We start from the raw sequence: 14,617 nt of genomic DNA on the forward strand, positions 1-14,617 counted from the left end.
AGTGGCCTGTTTGACACATCGTTTAAATATCTGGACGTAGCGTTGCAAAGCGATATGAAAAGGAACGGACTGTGAGGATTGTGGTAGGGAATGCGAAAGGTCGACTTTGGATTATTGGGAAAATTTTGGGAAAGTACGGTTCAGCTGACTAGGAGACCGGATGTAGGAAGCTAGTGGCACCCACTCTTTAGTACTCAAGTGTTTGGGATTCCCACTAGGTCGAATTAAAGGAAGGCATCGAAGCAATTCAGAGGTTACCGGTAGTTTAGAACAACACGCTAGTGTTATCGAGATGATTTGGGAACTCAAATGGGAGCCCCTGGAGAGAAGTCGATGTTTTTTCCGAGCAACACTGTTGAGAAAATAGCAACTGAAGCTGACTGCAGGACGATTTTTCTGACGCCAACATACATTTCGCGCAAGGACCACGGAGATAAGAGAAATTAGGGCTCTTACAGAGGCATATAGGCATTCGTTTTTCCATCGCTCTGTTTGCAAGTGGAACAGGAAAGGAAATGACTAGTGGTGGTAGAGGGTACCCTCCGCCACGCACATTAGGGTTGTTTGCGGAGTATGTAGGCCTATGAAGATTTAGATTATGCAAAAGGCTGAATAATTTTCACGCATTTTATGTTCACTACTTCTTAGGGGTCGATTTTTTTTTAACTTTCTAAAATAGCCTATATTCTTCCTCAGTGTTCAAGCTATCTCCACACTAAATTCTTTGAAATCGGTTAAGCGGCTGAGTCGTGAAAACGTAACAGATACAGTTTCTTTCGCATTTAATAACATTGATGTGGAAGTTGGATTAAACATGTTCGGTATTGTATGAGAATTCTATTCATTACGTTGAATCATGTTACGTAGAACTTATCAACCAATAAAAGAATTTTCACAAATGTGATAGAGTCCAGAAGTCTCAGAGTAAATATTTTTGCCTAATTCGCGTAATAAATGTCTTGTACTACATAGTTTCTAAAGAAGTCTATGTTTTTCCTTCGGATTCATTATATATCCGCACTAAATTTCATCGAAATCAGTTCAGCGGTTTAGTCGTGAAAACATAACAGAGGTTGTTACTTTCACATTTATAATACGGTATTAATATGTATATAGTGAGTAGGCAGAGAGACGGAAATTGCACATGAACGGAGCGACTAGAAGCTGATTATCACAGGCAAAGACACCATTTCTCACCAAAACAAGTCTCCTAGAACAGACTACGCCCTAATTCAAGGGGTAAATTTGTGAGAATGTACATTTGGAGAACGGAGTTGTATGAAAGTGCAGCGTACAATATGGAAAAACCGGAAAATTCGAGCACATAAGCATTTCAGACACAAATAAGTGGATTTATAAGGTAAGGAATTTGGGGGGGGGGGGGGGCGGTTTGCAGAATAGTTGAGGAAAGGAATGTACAGTAAACACAAGAGGGGAGAGGATGACAAATTTGCGCTAAGTTTCAAGGAATACTTTTCACGATACTATACTAGAGGGAATGGTAGAGAGAAAATCTTGTGGGTGGAAGGTAATTGAAATATACCCAGCAAGTAACAGAGGAAGATGGGTGAAACTAGTTGACTAATTGGGATAAAGAGACTGGCATAAGAAAGCAAATCATACGTGTTTGTTTTGCTTACTCATCCTCATTAAATTACGTTTTTCTACGTTTAGAGCTAGGTGCCTGTCATCACACCGACTAGATATTTTATCTAAGCCGGCTGCTGTGGCCGAGCGGTTCTAGGCGCTTCAGTCCGGAACCGCGCCGCTGCTACGGTCGCGGGTTTGAATGCTGCCTTGGGTATGGATGTGTGTGATGTCGTTAGGTTAGTTAGGTTTAAGTAGTTCTAAGTCTAGGGGACTGATGACCTCAGATGTTAAGTCCCAGAGTGCTTAGAGCCATTTGAACCATTTGAACCAATTTTATGTGGATCATTTTCCATCCTCCTGCCGTCACTCAACTTCGAAACCTTCCCATACCCGTACACGTAACATAACGCACATTGACGTGACACAAGTCATGAAGACCTCCTAATATCGTGTCTGACCTCTTTTTGTCCCGCACAGTGCATCAACTCGACTTTGCATGGACTCAGTAAGTCGTTGAAAGTCACCTGGAGAAATATTGAGTCATACTGCCTCTTTAGCCGTCCATAATTGCGAAATTGTTGTTACTGCAGGAATTTTTGCACGAATTGACCTCTCGTTTGTGTCCCATAAATGATCGATGTGATTCACGTTGGCGGCGGTCAAATTATTCATTTGAAATGTTTACATTATTCTTCAAACCAATTGTGAACAATTGTGGTCTGGCGACGTAGCGCATTCTCACCAATAAAAATTCCATCGTTGTTTGAGAACATGGTCTGCAAGTAGCTGAACACAGCCATTTCCAGTCCGCAGCTCGTGATAGTGCGGTAGCGTTCTCGCTTCCCACGCCCGGGTTCCCGGGTTCGATTCCCGGCGGGGTCAGGGATTTTCTCTGCCTCGTGATGACTGGGTGTTGTGTGCTGTCCTTAGGTTAGTTAGGTTTAAGTAGTTCTAAGTTCTAGGGGACTGATGACCGTAGATGTTAAGTCCCATAGTGCTCAGAGCCATTTGAACAGCCATTTCCAGTTAATGATCGGTTCCCTAGGACCATAGGACCAACAGCATTCCATGCAAACACAGCCCACAACATTATGGAGCCACCACCAGCTTGCACAGTGCCTCCTGGACCAATGGCTTCGTGGGGTGTGCACCAGACTCGAACCCTATAATCAGCTCTTACCAACGGAAACTGGGACTCATCTGATGAGTCCACGGATTTTTCGGTCGTGTAGGGCCCAACTGATATGATCACGAGACCAGGAGAGGCGCTGCAGGCGATGTCGAGCTTTTTGCAAAGTTACTCGTGTCGGTCATCTGCTGCCATAGCCCATTAACGCCACATTTCGCCGTACTGTCCTAACGGATACGTTTGTCGCACGTCCCAAATCGATTTCTGCGATTATTTCACGCATTGTTGCTTGTGTGATAGCACTGGCATCTCTACGCAAATTCTGCTGCTCTCGGTCGTTAAGTGAAGGCCATCTGCAACTGCGTTGCTGTGGTGAGAGATAATGCCTGAAATTTGGTGTTCTCAGCAAACTCTTGACACTCTGGATCTCGGAAAATTGAATTCCCAGACGGTTTCCAAAATGGAATGTACCATGCGTCTAGCTCCAACTATACTCCGAGTTCAAAGTCTGTTAATCCCCGTCGTGTAGCAATAAACACGCCGGAAACCTGAATCACCTGAGTGCAGATGACGGCTCTGGCAATGGGCCGCTCGTTTATACCTTTACTGAGTGCTACCGCCATCTGTATATGTGCATATCGCCATCCCACGGCTTTGATCGTCATAGTGTACAGCTACTTCAATAGCTCCCTGGATAAATGCGCGCTCCTGCTTTCGTCCCTCTGCACGCACTGCTCGGCAGAGACTGATCCTAGTAAACGCACCGTTATTGACTACTGGATTAAAGCCTAAAAGTTCAAAATAGTTTGAGCGTGTGCAACTGATAAAGGCTGATCGGTTAATACTTTCACGGGAGTTGTTTCGTATCAGATAAGGTAGCAATAATCGGTACATACTTTGTTGTTAATGTTCTATATCTTTTGTCTAAAAGCACGAATGAGGCAGTTACTCCCCTCGTCTGACAAAATAATGACGGTTAACTCATCAAACGTCGCCTATTAATGTCGTCACACGCCAATATTCTTCATGTGGCACTGAATGCACAATCCTCACTGCAGTCCAAATCGTGGGTGTCCGGCGCGGTTGTCGCGTAATCGCGGTGCACAATTGAACACTTAAACACATCAAACAAATCACTCAATTAACGCCATTTACGTACAAGCCGTGTTTTTTAAGTAAGTGCCATTTCGAAATTTAAAAAAAAGACGTGCTAAGATATCTCAATAATTTTATTTTTACATGAAAGCCTGTACCTTAATCTACTTTTCTACATAATTTCCGTCAATATCGAGGAAACTTTCCCGACGTGATCCAACAAATTAATCAGTGGCCGGAGCAGGCGCAATATCACCGAATACAGCGTGGCGGAGCGGCATTGTTGTGCAGACGTAGGCCGACCTCGTGGTGCTGCAAGGCTGCGCTCGTCTATTCACTCCTAGCTATATTGCTCAGTACGTAGCAGAACCAAAACTTCCTATCTCCAAGCTCAATCATTCCATTTGCTAAGTCCTAAAATGGAGAGATGCTCACTCTTTCTCAGGCAAGTTGAGTAAAGAACGCCACGTCTGCACTCTAGGCAAGCTGGGAACAGAAGACGACTATGGGGACTTCTCCCATTCTGCTCTTTGCCTCGGTTCCCCCTCCAGCAAAATCACTTAATCCAATTGCAGCGCAAGTCGTGTTAATTATGTGTCGCTTCCCAGTGCCGACCAATGCCTGCTCTGGGAAATGAACAAATTCCCACAAAATTTCCTTTCCTCTCAACTTCTGCTATTTAGCTCCTCCCAGGCCACCCATCAAGGTTAGCGTCTGCACAAAACACCAATTTTTCCGGAATTCTGACTCCCAGGAGAGTACTTCAAATTCCTTGGTCCTACATTCCCATCAGAGGCCGGCGTATTTCATTCTGTCGCTCTTCACCTGATTTACTTCAGATTCAGCATGTTGTTGCTATAGTCACAAACACACATATTTTGGCCTCTGTTGACCGCTCCACTGTAGCTTTGCACGGCTTACTCGCATGTTTCACTGAAAACGGGACGACGGACAAGTTCTCCATCTGCTTCCCGGTACACCAGCACGGCGTCAACCACCCACTCACTGTCACTCAACTTAAGGCTGCGCCCCATTACCGCTTTCTCAGAACTTGAGCCGCCCTAAGCTGCCTGTTGTCGCTTCCCTTCGCCGCTCCCCAGCCGGCCACGGTCAACTCTGTATACTTCCCTGGGATAAACTAGCCTCCAGTAAATCAACGCGTTTTCACAAAGTTTTCATGTCAGTCATTTTTGTTCAGCCCTACTGTTCGCTCAATGTGAGTTAGGTGATATTTAATGACTTCATGTAAGGGGCATAGTTCTTGCCATCTTACAATTAAAAAAAATGATATGCGGGCACAGCTGCGGGTAACAACTAGTATTTCGTAAATGATCAACACGTGCCCCGAGAGAAACGCGGCGTGTGAGGATCGCAGAACCGGTGGGCGCCGGCGCTGCTCCCGCGACAGCGGCGGCGACGCGCGGCGATAGCATCTGCTGCAGTGACAGCGGCGGCCAGCCGGCCAGCTCCTCGGCAGCACCTTTATCTGGAGTCGGCAATTACGCGGACGCGCATCTGGAAGCAGCTAATTGAGCCGTTAATCAAGGGCCAAAGCCGTCCGGTAATGGCCGGCCGGATCGTGACCGGCGGTAATGGAGGCGGCCGCCTCCCGCGGCGAGGCCCGGGGCGCGCACACTCTACTCCTCCTCCGTCGCCCCCGCCTCCCGCTCGTGTGAGTGACCCCGGGCCGGTGGCGGCGCACCCCCGCCCTAAACGCCGTTCTGCCTAGTTAGCTCTGCTCCGGCGAGCCCGAGCGCCGATCCCGAAATGCGATAGCCGCACTTATTGAATCTCTGCCCCCACGGGCGGAAAGAGTTCCGATCGTCACGTACGGTACTGATCCGCACGTTAAGGGGGCCGACTCCGTCTCTGGCGGTCGTGCGGCCGCGCCGGTCGTTACGCCGAGTCTCACTTACCGCGCTACCCACAGCCCGTCTCTGCAGCAGCCGGCGGGCCGCGGTTCCGGGAGCCTCGGCGGCGAGAGAACCCCTTGCGCATCTCTAGCTCGCTGCATGTCTGAGGCACAGTCAACCGTTCACAGTATTCTGTTCGACTTTCGTAGAAATCTAGTAGTGGGTAGTAGTAGGAAAGGCTAGCATGAAACAAAGGAAGTTGCGAGTGCTTGTCAGGGACTTGAAGCTTTTCCAAGAAGCTCACTGCCGCTCACAACCGGTGATAGGACCCTCTTTCTCTCTCTTTCCTCTTTTTCTCTCTCCTCCTGCTGCGCGGGATTAGCCGAGCGGTCTAAGACACTGCAGTCATGGACTGTGCGGCTGGTCCCGGCGGAGGTTCGAGTCCTCCCTCGGGCATGGGTGTACGTGTTTGTCCATAGGATAATTTCTCCTTAGGATAATTTAGGTTAAGTTCAAAATGGTGCAAATGGCTCTGAGCACTATGCGACTTAACTTCTGAGGTCATCAGTCCCCTAGAACTAACGTTAGGACATCACACACATCCATTCCCGAGGCAGGATTCGAGCCTGCGACCGTAGCGGTCACGCGGTTGCAGACTGTAGCGCCTAGAACCGCACGGCCACTCCTGCCGGCCATAGGTTAAGTAGTGTGTAGGCTTAGGGACTGATGACCTTAGCAGTTAAGTCGCATAAGATTTCACACGCATCATCATCTTCCTTCCCTTAACCCTTTCGGAACGCGAGGCCCGTATACGTGGCCCGACGCGGCAGTCGCTATGGGACGCGAGGCCCGTATACGTGGCGGGATTGTCGCGTCACACACCTAGCGCTATATCTAGAGACTGGCTTGGAGTATCGATACGGGACGGGGCGCATCCTAACAAAAGGGGCATTGTTCTGGCTAATTTCAGGTTGGGATCGTCAACGCTTTCTTGCTGTATGTCATAATATCAAAGCAAAGAGGAGAGACACCAAAGAGTCATTTGCAGTTTCGGAAGAGTCTCGTCAAGGAGCTTGTGGGCGACGTCAGGAAGAGGAAGAGGCCACGCTCTGAGCATGGTGACCTACACAGGATGGATGGCCTGTACTATGCTATCGCAAGAATAGACACCGGAAAACAGGGTGACTGTGTCGTTTGCAGTGATCGCTCCAAGCCAGAAGGGCAAAAACGGTCCCCCTTTTTTTGCGAAACTTGTCCGTCAAACTCTTAATGTGCCTGAGTGCTTCAACAAGTATCAGAAAGTAGCAAAGTACCGAAAGGACTTGTAAAATATGGCTGCCTATCGAAAAATATGCCAAAGTTGTAAAGTTTGTTTTAAGCAAATTTTATGAAATTTTGTAGTTTATTGACATAAATTAAATTTTTATCCCTCAAAATGTACTTTTTATTTTTCTTCCCACGGACGTCCCATAAGAGATGAAATTGTATTTTATATGACGTTTTAAAGCTGAAACTTTAAAGAATAAGCTAGAACTAATTTTAATACGTCTAAATCAATGCTTCACCCTTCAACTAAAGAAAAGTAATAAAAAAATCAAATTTTTCCTTTTTTTCTATTTTAACACCACCGTCAAGCCAAAAAAGTGCTCGATATGGAATACTGAAAATAGTGTGTCAGTAAAGAACGTGTTTTAAGCTTCATTTACAAAAAAAATTAATACCGATAAGTCAAAATCTGTGTTTTTTATAAACGATGAAAAAAACCTAATGGATATGGAACCTGCACAGCGCCGCCGAATTGCTCCGCTTTGAGGAAACGCGCTGCGTGCCGAAAGGGTTAAATCCCACCTTTTGACCTAGTAGCTTTAATTTGCTCTACAGAAACTTTATTACTAGCAGTTTTGTTTCATGTTTTCTGTTAATTTGTAAGGTTTCAAATGCTGCAGAAAAAAGATAGACACGAAGAGCCCACCTCCACTTGGCGGGACACGGGCAACTGTGTGAGTAGAGGCGGGAACCGGGGCTGCATAAGTTACCTCGGACCCCGCACAGCGGTCAAAAGGCTCATACAGACCCACCATAAGAAATTAGAAGGTGGATCATTAAATAATTGTCAGCAAATGAAATAAAAACTACCGTTTCTTCCGCCTGGGCACTATATGAGTATTAATGGTAAAGTCTTCAGCCGCATGTCTACCTCTCTTTATTCAAATGCGACCGATGTCGGTATCATACTGCGCCACCATCATGCCCCTCTATTGGCGTAAGCTGGAACTGTAACCACGAAGAAAAAACAAGAGTCGATAGGGAAGAGATAAGGGATCCAGTATTAAAGTCGGAATTTTTAAAGAGCTTTGGAAAACTTAAGAGCAACTAAGGCAGAAGGAATAGATAACATTCCATCAGAATTTCTAAAATCTTTGTGGGAAGTGGCAACAAACGCTATTCACGTTGGTGTGTACAATGTATGAGTCTGGCGATATACCGTCTGACTTTCGGAACACACCATTCACGCAGTTCTGAAGATTGCGAGAGCTGACAGGTGCGAGAATTACCGCACAATCAGCTTAATAGCTCATGAAGCTCATGGAAAATAACATTGAGGATGCGTTTCATGACGATCAGCTTGGCTTCAAGAAAGGCAAAGGCAACAGAGAGGCAGTTCTTAACTTTGCGGTTGATAATGGAAGCAAGACTGAAGGAAAATCAAGATACGTTCACAATATTTGTCGACACGGAAAAAGTGCCCGACAATGTAAAATGGAGCAAGATGATCGATATTCTGAGTAAAATATGAGTAAGCTACAGAAAATGACGGTTAATATACCGTATGTACAAGTGTCAAGAGGTAAGAATAGGAGTGGACCATCAACAACGAAATGCTAGGATTAAAAATAGTGTAAGATAGGAATGTAGTCTTTCGACCTTACTGTTGAATCTATACATCGAAGAAGCAAACGTTCAAGAGTGAGATTAAGATTCAACGTGAAAGGATATCAATAATAAGATTCGCTGATGGTATTACTATCCTGAGTGAAAATGAAGAAGAGTTACAGAATCTGCTACGTGGAATGAACAGTCTAATGGTACAAAATGCCGATCGAGAGTAAACCGAAGGAAGACTAAAGTAATCAAAAGTAGCAGGAATGAGAACAGCGAGAAAGTTAACATCAAAACGGGATCACGAAGTTGACGAAGTCAAAGAATTCTGCTACCTAGGCAGAAAAATAACCCGTGACGGACGGAGTAAGGAGGGCATATGAAGCAGACTAGGACTGGCGTAAAGGGCATTCTTGACCAAGAGAAATCTACTAGTATCAAACATAGGCCTAAATTTGCGAAAGAAATTTCTGAGAATGTAGATTTGGTTCACAGCATTGTATCTTAGTGTAACACGGACTATGGGAAAACCGGAACATAAGAGAATCGAAGCATTTGAGATGTGGTGCCACAGAAGAATGTAGAAAATTAGGTTGACTGACAAGCTAAGGAATGAAGAAGTTCTTCGCAGAGTCACCGAGGCAAGGAATATATGGTGAACACTAACAAGAAGAGGCGACAAGATTACAGGACATGTGTCAAGATGTCAAGGAATAACTTCCATGATACTAGAGGGATCTGTAGAGGGTAAAAACTGCAGAGGAAGACAGACATTGTAATACGACCAGCAAATAATTGAGGACGTAGGTTGCAATTTTTATCTGAGATATAATGTTGGCACAGGAGAGGAATTCGTGGCGGACCGCATCAAACCACTCATAAAACTGATGATTAAAAAAAAATTCTATGTTGCCATAACAGAGGAGTTTTATTTGTATCCCCTATTATGCCAGTATGGAAAGTTGGTTAGTTTTGGGTCCAAATTTTGCCAATAAAGAAGCCCGATGACGGTGCAGTGTGTCACCGAAACCAGTTGCATTTGAACAAATAGATTTAAAAATGTGACTGAAGGCGTTAACCGTTCATTCGCGTATTCTGTTCGTGGTCACTTGGTACGCAAGAGCAGTTACGGCAAAATGTAGCTTCCCACTGTAGCACAGGTGATGCTTTGTACAGCATCTACACACCTCATTCACGTTGTCCAGAAGCCACTCTTGGAATTTACAATCACGAAAAAACATGTGGAACATTCCATGCGGTGATCAAATACAACAATTCGCAACGTTGATTCCGTTCTTGGTAACATTAAAATGTCGTTTTGCTGGAGACAAAAGACTACAAAATACATGAGGAACTATTTCTGTGCGCTGCAAGTAGGTGTTTCAGTCTGGGCTATATGTGCGTTCTGCAGCTACATTTACGTAAATGCTCCACAAGCCACAATATATGCAATGCTGGGAGCACCACTTCTCCTAATTCCTTTCCTCTTCCACTCGAAAATACAGCTAGGGAAAAACGACTGTCCATAAGCCTCCGTATGGTCTCCAGTTTTTCCTATCGTATTTTCATGGTCCTTAAGCGAAATGTTCATTTGCGGCAGTAGAATCTTTCTGAAATCGGCCTCATATGCCGGTTCTTTGAACCTCAGTAACACTTCGGTGCTGATCGACCGCTAACAAATATAATATAGCCGCACGCGTCTGAACTACTTCGATGTGATCCTTTAATCCGAGCTAGTGGGGACGGCAAACACTCGAGCAATAGTCAAGAATGTGTCGCACTGGTGTTCTACACGCTGTGTCCTTTGTTTGCAGAAGTTCGTAGCGTTTTTGTCTTGCGTGTTGGTATTCCGCTTGTTATGGTTGTATTTATCGGTAGAAATTTTTCATATGTAGTTCACTATTGCTATTTGAGTTTACGTATTGTCATTTTGTCATTTGGAGATAGTGAGTGGAACTGTGGACGCTACAAAATAGAATTCCAAGAGGCGAAATCGGAACATTTCCTACATATACCTCTTTTCGAGTTCAGTAGAGGAGAAAAAGCAGCGGAGGCAGTCACAAACATTTGCGCCGTGTGTGGGGACAATGCCACTGGACAGAGCACGGCAAGAAAATGGTTTTCTCGTTTTAAGGGGGGTCGTTTTGACGTCAGTGTCTCTCCACGTTCAGTAAGAACTTTGTAGTTTGATGAAGATCGTTTAAACCCATTAATCCACAATGATCCACGTCAGTGTATTCGAGAAATGGAAAATATGATGAACTGTGATCATTCCAGCATCGTGCGACTTTTGCATGCCATGAGGGAGGTTCAGAAATCGGGTGCTTGGCTACCGTATGCTTTAAGCCAAGATCACAAAAATCTGCCGGTGACCATATGCGCATCTGTGCTCGCTCATCATCAATTGGCTCATGAACAACACGTACCGCGTCTTTACTGGTGACGAATTGGTGCCCCGAGGAGTAACTCACTGCTGACATTTATTGTCAGCAACCGAGACGTCTCAGACGCTACCCGTCCAGGAAGACTGCGTGAAGTGATGCTGCTCTACGATAACGCCCTCTCGCATTAGCTAAAATGACAGAAAATACACTCCTGGAAATTGAAATAAGAACACCGTGAATTCATTGTCCCAGGAAGGGGAAACTTTATTGACACATTCCTGGGGTCACATACATCACATGATCACACTGACAGAACCACATGCACATAGACACAGGCAACAGAGCATGCACAATGTCGGCACTAGTACAGTGTATATCCACCTTTCGCAGCAATGCAGGCTGCTATTCTCCCATGGAGACGATCGTAGAGATGCTGGATGTAGTCCTGTGGAACGGCTTGCCATGCCATTTCCACCTGGCGCCTCAGTTGGACCAGCGTTCGTGCTGGACGTGCAGACCGCGTGAGACGACGCTTCATCCAGTCCCAAACATGCTCAATGGGGGACAGATCCGGAGATCTTGCTGGCCAGGGTAGTTGACTTACACCTTCTAGAGCACGTTGGGTGGCACGGGATACATGCGGACGTGCATTGTCCTGTTGGAACAGCAAGTTCCCTTGCCGGTCTAGGAATGGTAGAACGATGGGTTCGATGACGGTTTGGATGTACCGTGCACTATTCAGTGTCCCCTCGACGATCACCAGTGGTGTACGGCCAGTGTGGGAGATCGCTCCCCACACCATGATGCCGGGTGTTGGCCCTGTGTGCTTCGGTCGTATGCATTCCTGATTGTGGCGCTCACCTGCACGGCGCCAAACACACATACGACCATCAATGGCACCAAGACAGAAGCGACTCTCATCGCTGAAGACGACACGTCTCCATTCGTCCCTCCATTCACGCCTGTCGCGACACCACTAGAGGCGGGCTGCACGATTTGGGGCGTGAGCGGAAGACGGCCTAACGGTGTGCGGGACCGTAGCCCAGCTTCATGGAGACGGTTGCGAATGGTCCTCGCCGATACCCCAGGAGCAACAGTGTCCCTAATTTGCTGGGAAGTGGCGGTGCGGTCCCCTACGGCACTGCGTAGGATCCTACGGTCTTGGCGTGCATCCGTGCGTCGCTGCGCTGCGGTCCGGTCCCAGGTCGACGGGCACGTGCACCTTCCGCCGACCACTGGCGACAACATCGATGTACTGTGGAGACCTCACGCCCCACGTGTTGAGCAATTCGGCGGTACGTACACCCGGCCTCCCGCATGCCCACTATACGCCCTCGCTCAAAGTCCGTCAACTGCACATACGGTTCACGTCCACGCTGTCGCGGCATGCTACCAGTGTTAAAGACTGCGATGGAGCTCCGTATGCCACGGCAAACTGGCTGACACTGACGGCGGCGGTGCACAAATGCTGCGCAGCTAGCGCCATTCGACGGCCAACACCGCGGTTCCTGGTGTGTCCGCTGTGCCGTGCGTGTGATCATTGCTTGTACAGCCCTCTCGCAGTGTCCGGAGCAAGTATGGTGGGTCTGACACACCGGTGTCAATGTGTTCTTTTTTCCATTTCCAGGAGTGTACTATACAGGAGATGGTTTGGGAAGCCATTTCGCATCCACCTTATTCAACTCATCTCCCACCTTTCTGCTCTCTAACGAACTACTCTCAAGGAATTCCATTCCGTGATGAAAAATGCGCTCCAAACACGGCTCAACGAGTTCGCCTCAAAATCAAGCGATTCTTATAGTCGCGGAATCGAAAAGTTACCCCAGAGTTGGCAGACTGCCGTAAACAGCGAAGAAGAATACGTTATTGATGACTAAAGACTCTGTTATGTGTATCTGATGTGATTAAACTTACGGAAGAACGCTACGAACTTGCACACCAACACAACAGCTGAGCTACACTTCCCCAAAATTCTCCCACTAAAATGAAGTCTACCATTCGTCTTCCCTACGTGCTTGTTCAATTTCATATCGCTTTGAGTTCCACTTCCTTTTTTCAGTAAAGTTGGCCGGTGTCATGATGTCATCTTCCGCTCAGTTCAACAAGAGTAGAAGCATTGGTGATATATGAATATTTTTGGCAGCCTCGTCACCTGGGGCCATTTGTGGGTAACAAAAACTTCACTAGCATTACACGTACCGCGAAACATCTCAGCCTATTTGTCGTCTGAGAGAACGAGAATCTAAATGCCGATATTACTTCCCATATTATCTTACAATCATTGAATCTTTTTGTTTGCACCGTTGTTATTGGTTTTTCGGGTAATACAGGAACATCAATGTTTTGTGACTTCGTTCGTTTTCTTTAAAGCATCTTAGGTGGCCACTGTACCACTCTACGAACTGCGGATTTCCTTAAAAGTCGTTTTAACTAAATCATAAACAGTTTTCACATTAAAAATTAGTTTTGTTACTCTTAAATTATTTCCGTTCGTTCTTCTACACGCAAGCGCTCCGTTTTAAGCATACTGCACTAACATGACACAAAATATTTTCTCGTTTGCAAGATTTTAAAAATCCACATTTACCTTGTATATTTTACAAAGAACTTTTTTCGTGTTTCTTTTTTCTTATTCGGTTTTGTAACCCGAGATTCTTGGTACTCATTGTTTTTGCTATTTGAGAAATTATGTCTGGTTACTTATTGTAGGCGTGGTTGACTACTGGTACCATGTTAAATCCTAGATGATGCATCTGAGAGATGCTTGTTTTTCAGACTGTCGGTGGTTTGATGATTACTGTAGTATTTTTTTCTCCAGCAACGAATGAGTGAGTGTTGGTTGTTTTTCTTTGTGACTGATATTTGCAGGAAATTTATTTGTCCTGCTTGTTATTTCTCAGATGAATGAAATCCATGAGGTAAAACAAAGTATGCAAAGTACGCATAGTGAATGTGGGTATTTACAAACATACAAACAAGAAAATATTGACTGTCAGTGCAAAGCAGTGTGCTAAAAATGGAACGCCTGTGTGTAGAAGAGCACGTGGAAATAATATAAAAGCCACAAAGCTTACTACTTTAATGAAATACAAAACACTTTAAAGAAGGCTGACAAGCATGGCATAAGTAAAGATATCGGGGCAGGTACCTACAAAAATGGCTCTGAGCACTATGGGACTTAACATCTATGGTCATCAGTCCCCTAGAACTTAGAACTACTTAAACCTAACTAACCTAAGGACATCACACAACACCCAGTCATCACGAGGCAGAGAAAATCCCTGACACCGCCGGGAATCGAACCCGGGAACCAGGGCGCGGGAAGCGAGAACGCTACCGCACGACCACGAGCTGTGGACAGGTACCTACAGAATGATATGACAGAAAGCGCATCTTGCACATACAAGCAAGCCAGCCGCACAGCTCAGTAATATGGCAAGTAGACAACAAAATTTAAAATATAATACAAATTCGCCGCAAATCACGAATAATGTCCAGAAAATCGACCAGACCCAGTTATGTAGCAAAACACAAACGAGTGCCCTTGTCTCGCAACATTGGACCTGAGAAATGACACAAATACCAAGTAGGCCCAAAATTTTGAATTGTTAAATCGTTAATTGAACACACTACTTTGGAGGACTGATTTGCATTACTGTGTGGAGTTGTATCATATACAGTAACTA

The sequence above is a fragment of the Schistocerca serialis genome, chromosome 1 (genome assembly GCF_023864345.2).
Source record: "Schistocerca serialis cubense isolate TAMUIC-IGC-003099 chromosome 1, iqSchSeri2.2, whole genome shotgun sequence".
Taxonomy (NCBI): Eukaryota; Metazoa; Arthropoda; class Insecta; order Orthoptera; family Acrididae; genus Schistocerca; species Schistocerca serialis.